Source organism: Oncorhynchus gorbuscha, linkage group LG12 (assembly GCF_021184085.1).
Source record: "Oncorhynchus gorbuscha isolate QuinsamMale2020 ecotype Even-year linkage group LG12, OgorEven_v1.0, whole genome shotgun sequence".
NCBI lineage: Eukaryota > Metazoa > Chordata > Actinopteri > Salmoniformes > Salmonidae > Oncorhynchus > Oncorhynchus gorbuscha.
The window spans coordinates 85171979-85195455 of NC_060184.1; the positions used below are offsets into that span (position 1 = coordinate 85171979).

Genomic DNA, 23477 nt, shown 5'->3' on the forward strand with positions numbered 1-23477 from the left:
GCCAACAGTGCAAAAGATAAAAACTCACACAAACCTATAAAAACATGTCTGTCTATCTAGTGCGTCCCTGCCCCCTATCTAACTACACACTTCCTTCCTTAACGGTATCTAGTTTATGTGAGAAGCAGCTCCTTCCTACACACCCTGACAGACCTAGTCCCTGGTGTCTACTGTGCTCTACACTCTATATCCGACTGTTGTTTACTAAATACTTGATTTGGCCAACCAGACACATTCCATGGATTGTTGGTTTGGGTAATACTGTGGTAAACAGATCACTTCCAAGCCAACGTCACTTAACTGTCTTGGTGCACAGTTGAACTCTCTGTTTTTCACTCTGTCACAACATAACATAGTAAGGGGACCAGCCCCAGTATGTAGTGCAGTTACCATGGTGTTTTTCACTCTGTCACAACATAACATAGTAAGGGGACCAGCCCCAGTATGTAGTGCAGTTACCATGGTGTTTTTCACTCTGTCACAACATAACATAGTAAGGGGACCAGCTATGCAGCAGTAGTAGTAGTAGTAGTAGTAGTAGTAGTAGTAGTAGTTAGTAGTAGTAGTAGTAGTAGTAGTTGTAGCAGTAGTAGTAGTTGTAGCAGCAGTAGTAGCAGTAGTAGTAGTTGTAGCAGTAATAGAGGTAGTAGTAGTTGAAGCAGTAGCAGTAGTAGTAGCAGCAGTAGTAGTTGTAGTAGTATCAGTAGTATTATTAGCATTAGCTGTGGTACAGCAGTAGTGACAGTAGCAATAGCAGTAGTTGTAGTAGCAGAAGTAATAGTAGTAACAGAATTAATAGTAGCAGTAGCAGTAGCAACAGTAGTAACAGTAGAAGTAGTAGTAGTAGTAGTGGCAGTAGTGTCAGCAGCAACAGGTGTAGTAGTAGTAGCCGTAGTAATAGTTGCAGTAGTTGTAGCAGTAGTAGCAGTAGTTAGTATTAGTAGTAGATGTAGATGTAGTAGTAGTAGTAGCGTAGTAGTAGTAGTCACCACCTTCCGGAGACACCTGAAACCCCACCTCTTTAAGGAATACCTAGGACAGGATAAGTAATCCCTCTCACCCCCCTTTAAGATTTAGATGCACTATTGTAAAGTGACTGTTCCACAGGATGTCATAAGGTGAATGCACCAATTTGTAAGTCGCTCTGGATAAGAGCGTCTGCTAAATGACTTAAATGTAAATGTAAATGTAGTAGTAGTACTAATAGCAGTAGTGTCAGCAGCAGCAGCAGTAGTAGTAGTAATAATAGTAGTAGCAGTAGTAGCAGGAGTAATAGTAGTAGCAGTAGCAGTAGCAGTAGTAGCAGGAGTAATAGTAGTAGCAGTAGCAGTAGCAGTAGTAGCAGGAGTAATAGTAGTAGCAGTAGCAGTAGTACTACTACCAGGAGAAGTAGCAGTAATATTAGTAGTAGTAATAGCACTGTAGTAGCAGTAGCAGAAGTGGTAGTAGTAGTAGTAGCAGTAGTAGAAGCAGAAGTAGTGTCATCAGTAGTAGCAGCAGTAGTAGCAGTAGCAGTAGTAGTAGCAGTAGTAGTAGCAGTAGTAGTAGTGGAAGCAGTAGTAGTAGTCGTAGTAGTATTAGTAGTAGTAGTAGTGGAAGTGGTGGCAGTAGTAGCAGCAATAGTAGTAGTATCAGTAGTAATATTATTAATAGAAGTAGTACAGTAGTAGTAGCAGTAGGTGTAGGAGTAGAAGTAGTAGCAGTTGGAGTAGTAGTAGTAGTAGTAGTAGTAGTAGTAGAATCAGTAGTAGTAGTTGTTGTAGCAGTACTGGTAGCAGTAGTAGCAGTAGCAGTAGAATCAGTAGTAGTAGTTGTTGTAGAATCAGTAGTAGTAGTTGTTGTAGTATTAGTAGTAGTAGCAGTAGTAGTAGTAGTAGTAGTAGTAGCAGTACTGGTAGTAGTAGTAGTAGCAGTAGCAGTAGAATCAGTAGCAGTAGTTGTAGCAGTATCAGTAGCAGTACTAGTAGCAGTAGCAGTAGTAGTAGCAGTATAATCAGTAGTAGTGGTTGTTGTAGCAGTACTGGTAGTAGTAGTAGTAGCAGTAGCAGTATAATCAGTAGTAGTGGTTGTTGTAGCAGTACTGGAAGCAGTAGTAGTAGTTGTAGCAGGTGTAGTAGTGGTAGGAGTAGTAGTAGCAGAATAGAAGCAGTATTAGCAGAAGTAGTATTAGTATTAGCAGTAGTACAGCAGAAGTAGCAGTAGTAGTGGTAGCAGAAGTAGTTGTTAGTAAGAATAGTAGTAGTAGCAGCAGCAGTAGTAGTAGTAGCAGCAGTAGTAGCAGTAATAGTAGTAGTAGTAGTGTCAGCAGTAGTGTCAGCAGTAGTAGTAGTAGTAGTTGTAGCAGTAGTAGTAGCAGTAGTAGTAGTAGTAGTAGTAGTAGCAGTAGTTGTAGCACCAGTAGTATTAGTAGTAGTAAGTAGTAGTAGTAGTAGTTGAAGTAGTTGAAGTATTAGTAGTAGCAGTAGTTGAAGTATTAGTAGTAGCAGTAGTAGAGGTGGTAGTAGTAGCAGAAGTAGTAGTAGTAGTAGCAGCAGCAGCAGTACTAGTAGTATCAGTATTATTAGCAGTAGTAGTGTTATTAGTAGAAGTAGTACAGCAGTAGTAGCAGTAGTAGTATTAGTAGCAGAAGAAGACATAGTAGTAGTAGCAGTAGTAGCAGTAGCTAGATTAGTAGTAGTAGCTGTAGTAGTTGTAGTATCAGTAGCAGAAGCAGTAGTAGCAGTGATAGCAAAATTAGTAGTAGCAGGAGTAGTAGTGGTAGGAGTAGTGGTAGTAGTAGAGTAGCAGTATTAGCAGAAGTAGTATTAGTATTAGCAGTAGTACAGCATAAGTAGCAGTAGTTGTAGTAGTAGTAGTAGTGGTAGTAGAAGTAGTTGGTGCAGTATAAGCAGTAAGAGTAGCAGTAATAGTTGTGTCAGCAGCAGCAGTAGTAGTAGTAGTAGTAGTAGCAGCAGTAGTAGAAGTAGTAGTGGTAGTAGTAGCAGTAGTTGTAGCAGTAGCACCAGTAGTATTGGAAGCAGTAGTAGTAGTACTAGTAGTAGTAGTTGAAGTATTAGTAGTAGCAGTAGTAGAGGTGGTAGTAGTAGCAGCAGCAGTAGTAGTAGCAGCAGTAGTAGAAGTAGTAGTGGTAGTAGTAGCAGTAGTTGTAGCAGTAGCACCAGTAGTATTGGAAGCAGTAGTAGTACTAGTAGTAGTAGTTGAAGTATTAGTAGTAGCAGTAGTAGAGGTGGTAGTAGTAGCAGCAGCAGTAGTAGTAGTATCAGTAGTATTAGTGTGATTAGTAGAAGTAGTACAGCAGTAGTAGTAGTAGTAGTAGCAGTAGTAGTAGTAGTAGTAGTAGTAGTAGTAGTAGTAGTAGTAGTAGCAGCAGTAGTAGTAGTAGTATCAGTAGTATTAGTGTGATTAGTAGAAGTAGTACAGCAGTAGTAGCAGTAGTAGTATTAGTAGCAGAAGAAGACATAGTAGTAGTAGTAGTAGCAGTAGCTAGATTAGTAGTAGTAGCTGTAGTAGTTGCAGAAGCAGTAGTAGCAGTGATAGCAAAATTAGTAGTAGCAGGAGTAGTAGTGGTAGTAGTGGTAGTAGTAGAGTAGCAGTATTATCCGAAGTAGTATTAGTATTAGCAGTAGTACAGCAGAAGTAGCAGTAGTTGTAGAAGTAGTTGGTGCAGTATTAGCAGTAAGAGTAGCAGTAGAAGTAGTGTCAGCAGCAGTAGTAGTAGCAGTAGTAGTGGTAGTAGTAGCAGTAGTTGTAGCACCAGTAGTATTGGAAGCAGTAGTAGTAGTACTAGTAGTAGTAGTTGAAGTATTAGTAGTAGCAGTAGTAGTAGTAGCAGCAGCATGAATAGTAGTAGCAATATGTCAGGAATTGGCCAGGGTTGTTCCGGTTTTTGGTCACTAGATGCCCCCATTGTGCCTTTTGACCTTTTGTTTTCCCTTGATCCCCATTATTATTTGCACCTGTGCCTCGTTTCCCCTGATTGTATTTAAACCCTTTGTTTTCCTCAGTCCTTTGCTCTGTGTTTGTATGTTAGCACCCAGCCCTAGTACTCTGTGAACTCTTGTTGATCCCGGTGGACTCTCTTGTGGAATTCTGTTTTTTGTTCTTGTTTGTTTGTTTGTTTTTGAGTATCTTTTTGAGGCTTTTTGTGCTTTACCTTCCACCTTGTGGATTTACCTTTTTGTCTTGGAGGATTACCTTTGTTCTTGTGGAATTCCTTTTGAGGTTGTGGAGTTACATGTTTTCCTGAAGAACTTCACTCTTTACTTTATTAAATACACCGTCTCATGTACTGCTGTGTCTGCCTCATCTTCTGGGTTCTGCCAACTATTCGTGGCTCAGTTGGTTAAGTGACTGTTTCCCACTCTGGAGACCCGGGTTCGTAACTGGGTCCTGACACAATAGTAGTATTAATAGTAGTAGTAGCAGCAGCATTAATAGTAGTAGCAATAGTAGTAGTAGTAGCTCCATTATTAGTAGTAGTAATAGCATTAGTATTAGTAGTAGTAGTAGTATTTGCAGTAACAGTAGTGTCAGTAGCAGTATCAAAAAAACAACTGTTTTTGCTTTGTCATTATGAGGTGTTGTGTGTAGATTGATGAGGGGAAAAAAACAATTGAATCCATTTTAGAATAAGGCTGTAACGTAACAAAATGTGCAAAAAGTCAATGAATGTGAATACTTTCCAAATGCAGCCCAAATCATTCATTTTCATTCCTTCTTAGGTTCCAGCCTGGCTGCTGACCTGTTTAGTGTGTTTATAGGCTATTTAGCCTGTTTGGAATGTCAATGTCATACATTCACCTTTTCATGTTTATTCAACTACTTTTCATTCAAATCTATATGGTTTTGTTTCAAATCTTTAAAAACTATTGGTAGGTCCAGGAAGTCAGGGTCCAGGAAGTCAGATTATAGATGGGTGTTGGTTAAATTGTGCATTTTCTGAATTCTAAATGATTTGATTTGATTTGATTTGATTTGGAGCGAATTTGGAGCTGCAGTTGTTTTTCCTGTGAGTGTGGAGAGGTTTTTAGGAAAGCACCACTCCATGAGCCATGAGCGGATATCCAACAGCTCAACTCCACTCACATGCTCTGGTGCTACACCAGTGTGTATAACTGTTTGTTAAGTATAACTCTAAGAAATCTAAGATGTGTCAAATAAATGATATTTAACTCTTGGCCCCAACTATGCATTTGGCTTGGCAACTTGCTAGCTAAGTGGCTAGATGTCCAGATCAAGCTTCTTGGTTACGGCAGAGACACTCAATACCCTTCTAGATCAAGATCCCTGTTGCCTAAATAGTTTTTTTTATAGTGCACCACAAGGCACTTCCCGTAATAACGTATACTCTGGTATGGTACAGAAACGGTGCGAACAATCGGATACAGCCCTACCTGACCATACATTGATACTGGTCCACAATCTGACTATACATTGATACTGGTTTACAATCACAATCTGACCATACTAGGTGCTGGTGGAGGCAGAGGGACCTCTCACAGAATAGATGTTTGTCTCTGTGTGTCATGTTTAACTGGATAAGATGATAATTTATCAGCATATGTAGAAGCCTGAGGTCTCTGTCTACATTATGTCTGAACACAGGAACACTGAGAGGTATCAGGATGTTCAGTGTCCAGGGCCCGTATCCACAAAGCTTCACAGAGCAGGATTGATGATCTAGGATCAGTTTGGACTTTATATCATAATGAATACATTTATATGGACAGGTCTTAGTCCTGGAGACTTGAGACTCACTCAGCTGACTAACTGACTGCTGGATGAACTAATACCACAGAAGTACTCAGCAGAAGATAAGCTGTTGTTTCACACACGAGCAGTCAGCCAAACACACACACACAGCAAACAGAAGGTTGTTGCAGAATTCCATTTTCAGAGACAGAACAGTGTCCAAGTCATCACACATTCCTTAAATACCCGATGAAATTCAGGGAGAGAAAGAGTATACTGTGTGGTCCTGATCACATTCATTCCCTTGATAATTATCAAGCCTTTCTGTGGAACAAGAACATCCAGACACTCTGTGGTGCAACCAAAGGTAGGAGTGAATGGGAAAGGAATCCAAACCATGTCTGTGTTTACTATGTTAACTTCCCCTTAGAGTTATTCTATGTTCACTATGTTGACTTCCCCTTAGAGTTATTCTATGTTCACTATGTTAACTTCCCCTTAGAGTTATTCTATGTTCACTATGTTGACTTCCCCTTAGAGGGAGAAAATACAACAAAGAGGTTAAGGGATTGTATGTTCACTATGTTGACTTACAACAAAGAGTTATTCTATGTTCACTATGTTAACTTCCCCTTAGAGTTATTCTATGTTCACTATGTTGACTTCCCCTTAGAGTTATTCTATGTTCACTATGTTAACTTCCCCTTAGAGTTAGGGACTGGGGTTCACTATGTTGACTTCCCCTTAGAGTTATTCTGTGTCTGGTGGATGATTGACACAAGAAAAAAATAGATGTGAAAATGTTGAGGGACTGGGGAGAAAATACAACAAAAGGTTAAGGGACTAATATAGAACATGTGCTATAGGCTACTGTCAAAGACTGTGCAGGATTTTGTTGTTGCCTGCTATGACATCTTTCTGCTTATAATCTCCAACATTTTGGTAGGCAATTGTTAGTCAGCTTGTCTATAAGTAGATAAATGTAACTTCTCTTCTGTCATTATATGTTGCCCTAGATGACTATATAAAACCTTAACAATGTAATAGATTGATAGAATGAATTCTTTAATCTAGTTGACATCGGTAAAGTTTTCTCTGTCATCTTTTGTGGAGCCTGGGGACTGGGGAGAAAATACAACAAAGACGTTAAGGGACTGGGGAGAAAATACAACAAAGAGGTTAAGGGACTGGGGAGAAAATACAACAAAGAAGTTAAAGGACTGGGGAGAAAATACAACAAAGAAGTTAAGGGACTGGGGAGAAAATACAACAAAAGGACTGGGGAGAAAATACAACAAAGAGGTTAAGGGACTGGGGAGAAAATACAACAAAGAAGTTAAGGGACTGGGGAGAAAATACAACAAAGAAGTTAAGGGACTGGGGAGAAAATACAACAAAGAGGTTAAGGGACTGGGGAGAAAATACAACAAAGAAGTTAAGGGACTGGGGAGAAAATACAACAAAGACGTTAAGGGACTGGGGAGAAAATACAACAAAGACGTTAAGGGACTGGGGAATACAACAAAAATAAGGGACAACAAAGACGTTAAGGGACTGGGGAGAAAATACAACAAAGAGGTTAAGGGACTGGGGAGAAAATACAACAAAGAGGTTAAGGGACTGGGGAGAAAATACAACAAAGAGGTTAAGGGACTGGGGAGAAAATACAACAAAGAGGTTAAGGGACTGGGGAGAAAATACAACAAAGAAGTTAAGGGACTGGGGAGAAAATACAACAAAGAGGTTAAGGGACTGGGGAGAAAATACAACAAAGAGGTTAAGGGACTGGGGAGAAAATACAACAAAGAGGTTAAGGGAGGGACGTTAAGGGACTGGGGAGAAAATACAACAAAGAAGTTAAGGGACTGGGGAGAAAATACAACAAAGACGTTAAGGGACTGGGGAGAAAATACAACAAAGACGTTAAGGGACTGGGGAGAAAATACAACAAAGACGTTAAGGGACTGGGGAGAAAATACAACAAAGACGTTAAAGGACTGGGGAGAAAATACAACAAAGAAGTTAAAGGACTGGGGAGAAAATACAACAAAGACGTTAAAGGACTGGGGAGAAAATACAACAAAGAAGTTAAAGGACTGGGGAGAAAATACAACAAAGAAGTTAAAGGACTGGGGAGAAAATACAACAAAGAAGTTAAGGGACTGGGGAGAAAATACAACAAAGAAGTTAAGGGACTGGGGAGAAAATACAACAAAGAGGTTAAGGGACTGGGGAGAAAATGGGGACTGGGGAGAAAATACAACAAAGAAGTTAAGGGACTGGGGAGAAAATACAACAAAGACGTTAAGGGACTGGGGAGAAAATACAACAAAGAAGTTAAGGGACTGGGGAGAAAATACAACAAAAAAGGACTGGGGAGAAAATACAACAAAAAGTTAAGGGACTGGGGAGAAAAACACAAAGAAGTTAAGGGACTGGGGAGAAAATACAACAAAAGTTAAGGGTTACAACAAAAGGGACTGGGGAGAAAATACAACAAAGAGGTTAAGGGACTGGGGAGAAAATACAACAAAGAAGTTAAGGGACTGGGGAGAAAATACAACAAAGAAGTTAAGGGACTGGGGAGAAAATACAACAAAGAAGTTAAGGGACTGGGGAGAAAATACAACAAAGGGGACTGGGGAAAATACAACAAAGAAGTTAAAGGGACAAAGAAGTTAAGGGACTGGGGAGAAAATACAACAAAGAAGTTAAGGGACTGGGGAGAAAATACAACAAAGAAGTTAAGGGACTGGGGAGAAAATACAACAAAGAAGTTAAGGGACTGGGGAGAAAATACAACAAAGAATGACATCAGTTTGACCGGTTGTAAGGAAAGCAAAAGCTGTGAAAATGACCCAAATATTTCTGATAAGATTTCAGTTCATCTTCGATTAGAATTTTATGTGGTTGAATCACTATCAGCTTTTATGACAGCACCTCTACACATGGTGCCTAACTAAACATTGCATTCCTTCAAGATGCTGAAAGAAAGACATATCTCCACTCCTGTTCCCAAGTCAAAAGGTATCATTTTACTGCAAGCAATGCTTAATGTAACGTTGGTTATGTATTTATTGTTAAGATTACAGCCCTATTCACACGGGACTAGTATTACCAGAGAACATTCTTTCGCTTTTATTCTGTAAATTGACAGTTATGACGGAAGCCTGGAGTTTTTTTTTCAGGCAGTAATAGGCTACACTAATAACTCAAGCTTGGTTCTAAAGTTTCTAAACCATACCAAACCATCTTTGGTATAATGTCGCCATAATATTTGAATTGAGGAAGTGTGATCATATTCATTACCATATTTTTCAATCTCACACATAACATAGCCAGCACTGCTATCATCCTCTTCTACTAAATGTGTATTTGTATTCATTATCAATCCCCATTAGCTGCTGCCAAAGCAACATTACAATACATTCACAGATTTCCCAACACACTGTGTGCCCTCAGGCCCCTACTCCACCACTACCACATACCTACAACACACTGTGTGCCCTCAGGCCCCTACTCCACCACTACCACATACCCACAACACACTGTGTGCCCTCAGGCCCCTACTCCACCACTACCACATACCTACAACACACTGTGTGCCCTCAGGCCCCTACTCCACCACTACCACATACCTGCAACACACTGTGTGCCCTCAGGCCCCTACTCCACCACCACCACATATCTACAACACACTGTGCCCTCAGGCCCCTACTCCACCACTACCACATACCTACAACACACTGTGCCCTCAGGCCCCTACTCCACCACTACCACATACCTACAACACACTGTGTGCCCTCAGGCCCCTACTCCACCACTACCATATATCTACAACACACTGTGTGCCCTCAGGCCCCTACTCCACCACTACCACATACCTACAACACACTGTGTGCCCTCAGGCCCCTACTTCACCACTACCACATACCTACAACACACTGTGCCCTCAGGCCCCTACTCCACCACTACCACATACCTACAACACACTGTGTGCCCTCAGGCCCCTACTCCACCACTACCACATACCTACAACACACTGTGTGTCCTCAGGCCCCTACTCCACCACTACCACATACCTACAACACACTGTGTGCCCTCAGGCCCCTACTCCACCACTACCACATACCTACAACACACTGTGCCCTCAGGCCCCTACTCCACCACTACCACATACCTACAACACACTGTGTGCCCTCAGGCCCCTACTCCACCACTACCACATACCTACAACACACTGTGTGCCCTCAGGCCCCTACTCCACCACTACCACATACCTACAACACACTGTGTGCCCTCAGGCCCCTACTCCACCACTACCACATACCTACAACACACTGTGTGCCCTCAGGCCCCTACCACATACCTACAACACACTGTGTGCCCTCAGGCCCCTACTCCACCACTACCACATACCTACAACACACTGTGTGCCCTCAGGCCCCTACTCCACCACATATATACAACACACTGTGTGCCCTCAGGCCCCTACTCCACCACTACCACATACCTACAACACACTGTGTGCCCTCAGGCCCCTACTCCACCACTACCACATACCTACAACACACTGTGTGCCCTCAGGCCCCTACTCCACCACTACCACATACCTACAACACACTGTGTGCCCTCAGGCCCCTACTCCACCACTACCACATACCTACAACACACTGTGTGCCCTCAGGCCCCTACTCCACCACTACCACATACCTACAACACACTGTGTGCCCTCAGGCCCCTCCTCCACCACCACCACATACCTACAACACACTGTGTGCCCTCAGGCCCCTACTCCACCACTACCACATATCTACATTACTAAATCCATGTGTACGTATGTGTCTGCCAATGTTTGTGTTGCTTCTCAAAGGTGTTTTTTATCTGTTTTTTGAATTTAATTTTACTGCTTGAGTAATTTACTTGATATGGAATAGAGTTCCATGTAGTCATGGCTCTATGTAGTACTGTGGAATAGAGTTCCATGTAGTCATGGCTCTATGTAGTACTGTGGAATAGAGTTCCATGTAGTCATGGCTCTATGTAGTACTGTGGAATAGAGTTCCATGTAGTCATGGCTCTATGTAGTACTGTGGAATAGAGTTCCATGTAGTCATGGCTCTATGTATTACTGTGGAATAGAGTTCCATGTAGTCATGTCTCTATGTAGTACTGTGGAATAGAGTTCCATGTAGTCATGTCTCTATGTAGTACTGAGTGCCTCCCATAGTCCGTTCTGGACTTGGGGATTGTGAAGAGACCTCTTGTGGCATGTCTTGTGGGATATGCATGGGTGTCTGAGCTGTGTACCAGCTCGGTGCATTCAACATAACAAAATCTCTCATAAATAAAAGTAGTGATGAAGTCCATCTCTCCTCCACTTTCAGCGAGGAGAGATTAACATGCGTTTTTATTAATATTAGCTCTCTGTGTACATCCAAGTGCCAGCCGTGCTGCCCTGTTCTGAGCCAATTTCAATTTTCCTAAGTCCTTTTTTGTTGCACCTGACCACACGACTGAACAGTAGTCAAGGTGCGACAAAACTAGGGCCTGTAGGACCTGTCTTGTTGATAGAGTTGTTAAGAAGGTAGAGCAGCGCTTTATTATTAGACAGACTTCTCCACATCTTAGTTACTCCAAGCAGTTTAGCCTTCTCAACTTGCTCAATTTCCACATAATTTATTACAAGTTTTAGTTGAGGTTTAGGGGTTAGTGAGTGTTTTGTTCCAAATACAATGCTTTTAGTTTTATAAATATTTAGGGCTAACTTTTTCCTTGCCACCCACTCTGAAACTAACTGCAGCTCTTTGTTGAGTGTTGCAGTCATTTCAGTCGCCGTAGTAGCTGACATGAATAGAGTTGAGTCATCTGCATACATAGAAACTCTGGCTTTTCTCAAAGTCAGTAGCATGTTGTTAGGAAAATTGAAAAAAGCAAGGGGCCTAGACAGCTACCTTGGGGAATTCCTGATTCTAACTGGATTATATTTGAGAGGCTTCCATTAAAGAACACCCTTTGTCTTCTGTTAGATAAGTAACTCTTTACCCACAATATAGCAGGGGTGTAAAGCCATAACACATGTGTTTTTCCAGCAGTAGACTATGATCAATAATGTCAAAAGCTACACTGAAGTCTAACACATAACACAGTCAGCACTACTACCATCCTCTTTTACCACTTCACCAAATCTTTTCCAAGCAAACTTTTCTATCCCTCCCTTGTCTCCTTTCGCAGCTTTTGTCTTATTGAATTAAACTTCGACAATGTCCTTTTTGCCTCCGTGGATTGACGTGAACTTTTTCTGCCTGTTCCCAGTTGCCTGTGTGGGATATTTGTTGCGCGTACAGTGAAGCCCTAAAGTTTAGGCTTATGCACTAATACCAGATAGCCTCAAATAATGAAAGACAAACCTCAATGTAACTACCTCTTCCTATTCGAAACATTCTATTCTAGCCAGCTTTGTATTCATGTTACCTGATGCAATTCCGCTACAATATGATCTTGTTGCATTCTGATGCACATTCAAATGTTAGAAATCAATATTGCAGAGCTCTCCTTGTCCACTGCCGTGCCCTGATTGTATTACTGCTGATGATATCTGGAAATGTACATGTACACCTTGGCCCATCTACTGTTAATAGCCCAAATTCTGACTTATGCTCTGATATCTGCTTAACTGATTTCTGCTCTCGTAGAAGCATGGGTTTTCTGCACGTTAACACTAGAAGCTTATTACCTAAAATTGATCGATTGAAAGTGTGGGTTCACCGCTCCAATCCAGATGTGTTGGTCATTACTGAGACGTGGTTCAGGAAGAGTGTTATGAACACTGATGTTAACCTTTCTGATTATAACCTTCTTCAGCAAGACAGATCTTCCAAAGGTGGTGGAGTGGCAATCTTTACCAAGGATCACCTTCAGTGCTCGGTTGTTTCCACCAAGTCTGTCCCCAAACAATTTGATTAGCTGGTTTTACGCATTACACTTTCAAATAACTCTTTGTTGACGGTTGCTGGGTGTTATCGTCTTCCATCAGCACCGGCCTGTACCCTACCTGCCCTGAGCTCTCTCCTGGCCCCTTCCACTAAGTCTGAATTTGTCCTGCTAGGTGACACAAACCGGGACATGCTGAAACCACCTGACCAAGTCCTAAAGCAATGGGACTCCCTAAATCTTTCTCAGATTATTACCAATCCCCAAAATTTTTACTCCAAACACATAGAAATGTCTACTCTTCTTGATGTTATCCTCACAAATAATCCTGATTGGTATCAGTCTGGTGTTTTCTGTAATGACCTTAGTGATCACTGTTTTACAGCCTGTGTTTGTAATGGCTGCTCAGTGAAACTACCTGTCCTGATTTGTCATAGACACTTTGACACGCCCTGGTCTGTTTCACCTGTCCTTGTGATTGTCTCCACCCCCTCCAGGTATCGCTTATTATCCCCGGTGTATTTATCCCTGTGTTTCCTGTCTCTCTGTGCCAGATCGTCTTGTTTGTCAACCAGCGTTTTTGTGTCTCAGCTCCTGCTTTTCCCAGTCTCTCTTTTCTCGCCCTCCTGGTTTTGACCCTTGAATGTCCTAACTCTGACCCTGCTTGCCTGACCACTCTGCCTGCCCCTGACCTTCTGCTACTCCTACCCTAGTCCTAGGCTACTAAGACTGGTTCAACAGCAATGCTTTGTCTTTTTTATCCTGGACTTGCAAATCAGCCTATCCATAAAAGGTGTTTAAATGGACTATTCGTTGGAGTTCCTTGAATTTAAAAAATCCTGCACATCCTAAAACCTACACACACAGCCTACCTGCATGCTGTATTTAGCTTGTTCAAGCATCCATCCCCATCTTCAGAGAGAGCCTCTCATCTGGTTACCAAAGATGTACTCTTCCAAATGTACTGAAATGATTCAAGCCTATAATGAACGGTAGGCCTAGGCTATATTTTTCTTATTGAGATTGTGCCTCACACATACAACACAAATTAGCATGTAGGCTAGGCTACAACTCCAAACACAGGCTATTTGTAATGAGTACGCTGAGAGTCGGGAAGCAAGTTCAGGCAGTGAGTGAGTCAGAAACAATGACACCTGGGGAAGAAACCAAAGGGAGGGACATATACAGGGAAGATAATCAAGGAGGTGATGGAGTCCAGGTGAGGGACATATACAGGGAAGATAATCAAGGAGGTGATGGAGTCCAGGTGAGGGACATATACAGGGAAGATAATCAAGGAGGTGATGGAGTCCAGGTGAGGGACATATACAGGGAAGATAATCAAGGAGGTGATGGAGTCCAGGTGAGGGACGTATACAGGGAAGATAATCAAGGAGGTGATGGAGTCCAGGTGAGGGACATATACAGGGAAGGTAATCAAGGAGGTGATGGAGTCCAGGTGAGGGACATATACAGGGAAGGTAATCAAGGAGGTGATGGAGTCCAGGTGAGGGACATATACAGGGAAGGTAATCAAGGAGGTGATGGAGTCCAGGTGAGGGACATATACAGGGAAGGTAATCAAGGAGGTGATGGAGTCCAGGTGAGTGTCATGAGGCGCTGGTGCATGAGACGATGGTGACAGGTGTGTGGGATAATCAGCATCCTGATGAGGGAGTATACGTGACACTATTGAGCAAAACAATGTATGTTAATTTTCTCTACTGTTGCGTTACTGTAGCCTATGATATTTAAAGAACTGTAGAATCACTCCACAATGAACCAGGAGGAGAATATTTCATGCCCCCAGCTGAATTGACAATGAAAAATTGACAATGCAAAGACTGTCAATGACCTAAAAAACACATGCAGTATTAAGCCATGGAACGCCTTGATTGGCCAAGCCCTCGTCGCTGCCCTAGTCACTGCCCTCATCACTGCCATAGCCACTGCCCTCGCCACTGCCCTCGTCACTGCCCTCGTTATTGCCCTCGCCACTGCCCTCGCCACTGCCCTAGCCACTGCCCTCGTCACTGCCCTCGTCACTGCCCTCGTTTACTGCCCTCACCACTGCCCTCGTCACTGCCCTCGTCACTGCCCTCGCCACTGCCCTCGCCACTGCCCTCGTCACTGCCCTCGTCACTGCCCTCGCCACTGCCCTCGTCACTGCCCTCGTCACTGCCCTCGTCACTGCCCTCGCCACTGCCCTCGCCACTGCCCTCGTCACTGCCCTCGTTATTGCCCTCGCCACTGCCCTCGCCACTGCCCTCGCCACTGCCCTCGCCACTGCCCTCGTTTACTGCCCTCACCACTGCCAGCTATTACACTCATAATTACGGTTGTGAAAATAGCTAGACTATTTCTGACAAACCCCTCTCCAACCCTACTCTAACCCATCTCCAACCCTACTCTAACCCATCTCCAACCCTACTCTAACCCATCTCCAACCCTACTCTAACCCATCTCCAACCCTACTCCAACCCTACTCTAACCCATCTCCAACCCTACTCTAACCCATCTCCAACCCTAACCCATCTCCAACCCTACTCTAACCCATCTCCAACCCTACTCTAACCCATCTCCAGCCCTACTCTAACCCATCTCCAGCCCTACTCTAACCCAACTCCAACCCTACTCTAACCCATCTCCAGCCCTACTCTAACCCATCTCCAACCCTACTCTAACCCATCTCCAACCCTACTCTAACCAATCTCCAACCCTAACTCCAACCCCAATCTCCAACCCTTTGTGGTCCTTCTGTAGCTCAGTTGGTAGAGCATGGCGCTTGTAACGCCAGGGTAGTGGGTTCGATTCCCGGGACCACCCATATGTAGAATGTATGCACACATGACTGTAAGTCGCTTTGGATAAAAGCGTCTGCTAAATGGCATACATTATCATTACATTATACTCTAACCCATCTCCAACCCATCTCCAACCCATCTCCAACCCTGCTCTAACCCATCTCCAGCCCTACTATAGCATGCCTATCCACAGGAAACAATAGCCTTGCCAGGTCATTCACATGATCACTCCCCTCTGAGCCTCTGCACAGTCTGGGTGTGTGTGGCCACTGGTATGGTCCGGGCTCCAGTGTTTGCTCAGGGAGAGGCCAGAGGTTATCAGGCTCAGCAGGAGCAGCCTTCTCTGGGTTGGGTGGAGTGGATGGAGGGGCCGGCTGGGTTCTGGGCTTGAGCAGATAAACATGAACAGTCCTCTGTCTGGAGATGTCTCAGAGGAAGCCAAGGGTGGACTGGAAAGACACACCAGCACACACAAACACACACGCACACACCGGCCTGGACAGTGGAGAGGGAAGTAGTGTGGGAACAGTCAGGATTCACCACTTGTTATTTCCTCCTTGTCTTTGGCCAACTAGCTAAACAAACTAACTATCTAGAACACGATCTGGTTATGGTAACTAGCTAAACAAACTAACCATCTAGAACACGATCTGTTAATGGTAACTAGCTAAACAAACTAACTATCTAGAACACGATCTGTTAGTGGTAACTAGCTAAACAAACTAATTATCTAGAACACAATCTGTTAGTGGTAACTAGCTAAGCTAACTATCTAGAAAATCTGTTAGTGGTAAAGCTAAACAAACTAACTATCTAGAACACGATCTGTTAATGGTAACTAGCTAAACAAACTAACTATCTAGAACACAATCTGTTAGTGGTAACTAGCTAAACAAGCTAACTATCTAGAACACGATCTGTTAATGGTAACTAGCTAAACAAACTAACTATCTAGAACACAATCTGTTAATGGTAACTAGCTAAACAAGCTAACTATCTAGAACACAATCTGTTAATGGTAACTAGCTAAACAAGCTAACTACAATGCCTTGCGAAAGTATTCGGCCCCCTTGAATTTGCGACCTTTTGCCACATTTCAGGCTTCAAACATAAAGATATAAAACTGTATTTTTTGTGAAGAATCAACAACAAGTAGGACACAATCATGAAGTGGAACGACATTTATTGGATATTTCAAACTTTTTTAACAAATCAAAAACTGAAAAATTGGGCGTGCAAAATTATTCAATACATTTGTACTGTAGTGAAGCCGTCTCTAGAGTAATGCAAGGTCTCTTTCATGATTATGTGAAACGTCAATTGCTATGGAAGTGTTGGGATGTGTTTTTCAATTATGTTAAAGGTAATTATGATGCAACTATGATGGTTATACATTATGGATTACAATTATCATCATGAATATTAAGGCTATACGCACTTCATTAATTATTATTTATTTGAACATCACACATTATAGTCTTATACAGACATCAGACACACTCTCACTAAATCACATCCAATATCATACACATCAACCTACTCAGATTTACTACACACATAAAATCTTGCCCCAATTTTCTAACATCTGTGGCATTGGCTCACAGGCAAACAGGCAAGGCAATAAAACAAGTATCGCTAGAACCTATTTCTTGAATTCTAAATATCAGACATTTGAAAACTAGTTCTGACCTTCCATAATACCTCTGATGGCAGTAACTTTACAAGCACTAATTATGGTAAATTTAAACTGAGAATAGTATCTAGTTATGGTAAGAGGATGAAATAAGTATAGCCAGTTATAATTGTAATTGCAGATTATAAAAAAAGAAGATTAGTCTTTACATGGCTAAAAGAAAAGGAATATAACATATAATGTATACAGGAAACTCTACATCCTTAGATGACGTTGCGTGTAAAAAGGAATGGGGTGGTGAAATAATTATCTGTCATGAACAAAGGAACTCAAAAGGTGTGATGATATTAATTAACAAAAATGTTGATCTGATTGTGAAAATAATCAGGAATAATTTGCATGGAAGGTGGATCCTTTTGAATATGAAAGTGGACGAAAAATGTGGCTCATTGATCTATATGGTCCAAATCAGGATAATCCACACTTCTTCGAAAACATTTATACCAATTTATTGAATTTACAGGCAACGATCTAATCTAATCATCCTGGTAGGAGACTATAACACAGTGTTAAGTACCTCAATGGACTGTAAAGGAAATCACTCTAAAAACTATCATCACCCTGCCTTTAAGGTAATCACTCTACAAACTATCATCACCCTGCCCTTAAGGTAATTTAAGGAAATCACTCTACAAACTATCATCACCCTGCCCTATCATCAAGGAAATCACTCTACAAACTATCATCACCCTTAAGGAAATCACTCTACAAACTATCATCACCCTTAAGGAAATCACTCTACAAACTATCATCACCCTTAAGGTAATCACTCTACAAACTATCATCACCCTTAAGGAAATCACTCTACAAACTATCATCACCCTTAAGGTAATCACTCTACAAACTATCATCACCCTTAAGGTAATCACTCTACAAACTATCATCACCCTTAAGGTAATCACTCTACAAACTATCATCACCCTTAAGGCAATCACTCTACAAACTATCATCACCCTTAAGGTAATCACTCTACAAACTATCATCACCCTTAAGGGAATCACTCCACAAACTATCATCACCCTTAAGGCAATCACTCTACAAACTATCATCACCCTTAAGGAAATCAAACTATCATCACAAACACTCTACAAACTATCACCCTTAAGGTAATCACTCTACAAACTATCATCACCCTTAAGGCAATCACTCTACATACTATCATCACCCTTAAGGCAATCACTCTACAAACTATCATCACCCTTAAGGAAATCACTCTACAAACTATCATCACCCTGCCCTTAAGGTAATCACTCTACAAACTATCATCACCCTTAAGGAAATCACTCTACAAACTATCATCACCCTGCCCTTATGGTAATCACTCTACAAACTAGCATCACCGTGCCCTTAAGGTAATCACTCTACAAACTATCATCACCCTGCCCTTAAGGAAATCACTCTACAAACTACCATCACCCTTAAGGTAATCACTCTACAAACTATCATCTTAAGGTAATCACCCAAACTATCCCTTAAGGTAATCACTCTACAGACTATCATCACCCTTAAGGAAATCACTCTACAAACTATCATCACCCTGCCCTTAAGGAAATCACTCTACAAACTATCATCACCCTTAAGGCAATCACTCTACAAACTATCATCACCATGCCCTTAAGGTAATCACTCTAAAAACTATCATCACCCTTAAGGTAATCACTCTGCAAACTATCATCACCCTTAAGGTAATCACTCTACAAACTATCATCACCCTTAAGGAAATCACTCTACAAACTATCATCACCCTTAAGGCAATCACTCTACAAACTATCATCACCCTTAAGGAAATCACTCTACAAACTATCATCACCCTGCCCTTAAGGTAATCACTCTACAAACTATCATCACCCTTAAGGAAATCACTCTACAAACTATCATCACCCTGCCCTTATGGTAATCACTCTACAAACTAGCATCACCGTGCCCTTAAGGTAATCACTCTACAAACTATCATCACCCTGCCCTTAAGGAAATCACTCTACAAACTATCATCACCATGCCCTTAAGGTAATCACTCTACAAACTATCATCACAGTGCCCTTATGGAAATCACTCTACAAACTACCATCACCCTTAAGGTAATCACTCTACAAACTATCATCACCCTGCCCTTAAGGTAATCACTCTACAGACTATCATCACCCTTAAGGAAATCACTCTACAAACTATCATCACCATGCCCTTAAGGTAATCACTCTGCAAACTATCATCACCCTTAAGGTAATCACTCTACAAACTATCATCACCCTTAAGGTAATCACTCTACAAACTATTATCACCCTTAAGGAAAATCTATCTCTACAAACAAACTATCATCACCCTTAACTCTACAAACTAATCACTCTACAAAACTATCATCACTCTGCCCTTAAGGTAATCACTCTACAAACTATCATCACCCTAAGGAAATCACTCTACAAACTATCATCAGGAAATCACTCTACAAACTATCATCTTAAGGAAATCACTCTACAAACTATCATCACCCTTAAGGAAATCACTCTACAAACTATCATCACCTGCCCTTAAGGAAATCACTCTACAAACTATCATCACCCTTAAAATCACTCTACAAACTATCATCACCCTGCCCTACAAACTATATCACAAACCTTAAGGTAATCACTCTACAAACTATCATCACCATGCCCTTAAGGTAATCACTCTACAAACTATCATCACCCTGCCCTTAAGGAAATCACTCTACAAACTATCATCACCATGCCCTTAAGGTAATCACTCTACAAACTATCATCACAGTGCCCTTATGGAAATCACTCTACAAACTACCATCACCCTTAAGGTAATCACTCTACAAACTATCATCACCCTGCCCTTAAGGTAATCACTCTACAGACTATCATCACCCTTAAGGAATCACTCTCAAACTCTACAAACTATCATCACCATGCCCTTAAGGTAATCACTCTACAAACTATCATCACCCTTAAGGTAATCACTCTACAAACTATCATCACCCTGCCCTTAAGGTAATCACTCTACAAACTATCATCACCCTTAAGGAAATCACTCTACAAACTATCATCACCCTTAAGGCAATCACTCTACAAACTATCATCACCCTTAAGGAAATCACTCTACAAACTATCATCACCCTGCCCTTAAGGTAATCACTCTACAAACTATCATCACCCTTAAGGAAATCACTCTACAAACTATCATCACCCTGCCCTTATGGTAATCACTCTACAAACTAGCATCACCGTGCCCTTAAGGTAATCACTCTACAAACTATCATCACCCTGCCCTTAAGGAAATCACTCTACAAACTATCATCACCATGCCCTTAAGGTAATCACTCTACAAACTATCATCACAGTGCCCTTATGGAAATCACTCTACAAACTACCATCACCCTTAAGGTAATCACTCTACAAACTATCATCACCCTGCCCTTAAGGTAATCACTCTGCAAACTACCATCACCCTTAAGGAAATCACTCTACAAACTATCATCACCATGCCCTTAAGGTAATCACTCTGCAAACTATCATCACCCTTAAGGTAATCACTCTGCAAACTATCATCACCCTTAAGGTAATCACTCTACAAACTATTATCACCCTTAAGGAAATCACTCTACAAACTATCATCACCCTGCCCTTAAGGTAATCACTCTACAAACTATCATCACCCTGCCCTTAAAGAAATCACTCTACAAACTATCATCACCCTTAAGGAAAATCACTCTACAAACTATCATCACCCTTAAGGTAAATCACTTAAGGTAATCTACAAACTATCATCACCCTGCCCTTAAGGTAATCACTCTACAAACTATCATCACCCTTAAGGAAATCACTCTACAAACTATCATCACCCTAAGGTAATCACTCTACAAACTATCATCACCCTTAAGGTAATCACTCTACAAACAAACTATCATCACCCTTAAGGAAATCACTCTACAAACTATCATCACCCTTAAGAAATCACTCTACAAACTATCAAATCACTCTACAAACTATCATCACCCTGCCCTTAAGGTAATCACTCTACAAACTATCATCACCCTTAAGGAAATCACTCTACAAACTATCATCACCCTGCCCTTATGGTAATCACTCTACAAACAAACTAGCATCACCGTGCCCTTAAGGTAATCACTCTACAAACTATCATCACCCTGCCCTTAAGGAAATCACTCTACAAACTATCATCACCATGCCCTTAAGGTAATCACTCTACAAACTATCATCACAGTGCCCTTATAAGGTAATCACTCTACAAACTCATACAAACTACCATCACCCTTAAGGTAATCACTCTACAAACTATCATCACCCTGCCCTTAAGGTAATCACTCTACAGACTATCATCACCCTTAAGGAAATCACTCTACAAACTATCATCACCATGCCCTTAAGGTAATCACTCTACAAACAAACTATCATCACCTTAAGGTAATCACTCTACAAACTATCATCACCCTTAAGGTAATCACTCTACAAACTATTATCACCCTTAAGGAAATCACTCTACAAACTATCATCACCCTGCCCTTAAGGTAATCACTCTACAAACTATCATCACCCTGCCCTTAAAGAAATCACTCTACAAACTATCATCACCCTTAAGGAAATCACTCTACAAACTATCATCACCTTAAGGAAATCACTCTACAAACTATCATCACCCTTAAGGTAATCACTCTACAAACTATCATCACCCTTAAGGTAATCACTCTACAAACTATCATCACCCTTAAGGAAATCACTCTACAAACTATCATCACCCTTAAGGTAATCACTCTACAAACTATCATCACCCTTAAGGAAATCACTCTACAAACTATCATCACCCTTAAGGAAATCACTCTACAAACTATCATCACCCTGCCCTTAAGGTAATCACTCTACAAACTATCATCACCCTTAAGGAAATCACTCTACAAACTATCATCACCCTGCCCTTATGGTAATCACTCTACAAACTAGCATCACCGTGCCCTTAAGGTAATCACTCTACAAACTATCATCACCCTGCCCTTAAGGAAATCACTCTACAAACTATCATCACCATGCCCTTAAGGTAATCACTCTACAAACTATCATCACAGTGCCCTTATGGAAATCACTCTACAAACTACCATCACCCTTAAGGTAATCACTCTACAAACTATCATCACCCTGCCCTTAAGGTAATCACTCTACAGACTATCATCACCCTTAAGGAAATCACTCTACAAACTATCATCACCATGCCCTTAAGGTAATCACTCTGCAAACTATCATCACCCTTAAGGTAATCACTCTACAAACTATCATCACCCTTAAGGTAATCACTCTACAAACTATTATCACCCTTAAGGAAATCACTCTACAAACTATCATCACCCTGCCCTTAAGGTAATCACTCTACAAACTATCATCACCCTGCCCTTAAAGAAATCACTCTACAAACTATCATCACCCTTAAGGAAATCACTCTACAAACTATCATCACCCTTAAGGTAATCACTCTACAAACTATCATCACCCTTAAGGAAATCACTCTACAAACTATCATCACCCTTAAGGCAATCACTCTACAAACTATCATCACCCTTAAGGAAATCACTCTACAAACTATCATCACCCTGCCCTTAAGGAAATCACTCTACAAACTATCATCACCATTAAGGTAATCACTCTACAAACTATCATCACCCTTAAGGTAATCACTCTACAAACTATCATCACCATTAAGGTAATCACTCTACAAACTATCATCACCCTGCCCTTAAGGAAATCACTCTACAAACTATCATCACCATTAAGGTAATCACTCTACGAACTATCATCACCCTTAAGGTAATCACTCTACAAACTATCATCACCATTAAGGTAATCACTCTACAAACTATCATCACCCTGCCCTTAAGGAAATCACTCTACAAACTATCATCACCATTAAGGTAATCACTCTACGAACTATCATCACCCTTAAGGTAATCACTCTACAAACTATCATCACCATTAAGGTAATCACTCTACAAACTATCATCACCCTTAAGGTAATCACTCTACAAACTATCATCACCCTTAAGGTAATCACTCTACAAACTATCATCACCATGCCCTTATGGAAATCACAAATATCATGAACACATTAGAAATAGTGGATATTTGGAGACTAAAAAACCCCGACCTAGTGAGATATAGATGGAGGAGACTTAATCAAGCTAGTCGTCTTGACTACTTTCATGTCTCTCTCTCTCTTGCATTAAAGGTTTTTAAAAGTTTTAATTGGAGACAGAATGCGATCGGATCATCATCTGATTCACTCATGGATTTTCCAAGTTGACGGGGATATTGGAAATGTAATCAAAGTTTACTGGAGGACAAACTAACTAA

At 41.3% G+C, this 23477-nt stretch overlaps 1 protein-coding gene across 1 annotated transcript in view; it reads right to left on the bottom strand.

The window, feature by feature from the left end:
• The window catches only part of LOC123991459 (1-phosphatidylinositol 4,5-bisphosphate phosphodiesterase delta-1-like), a 74712-nt gene that overhangs the window by 46606 nt on the left and 4629 nt on the right, over positions 1 to 23477 (bottom strand). The window lies entirely within an intron of this gene.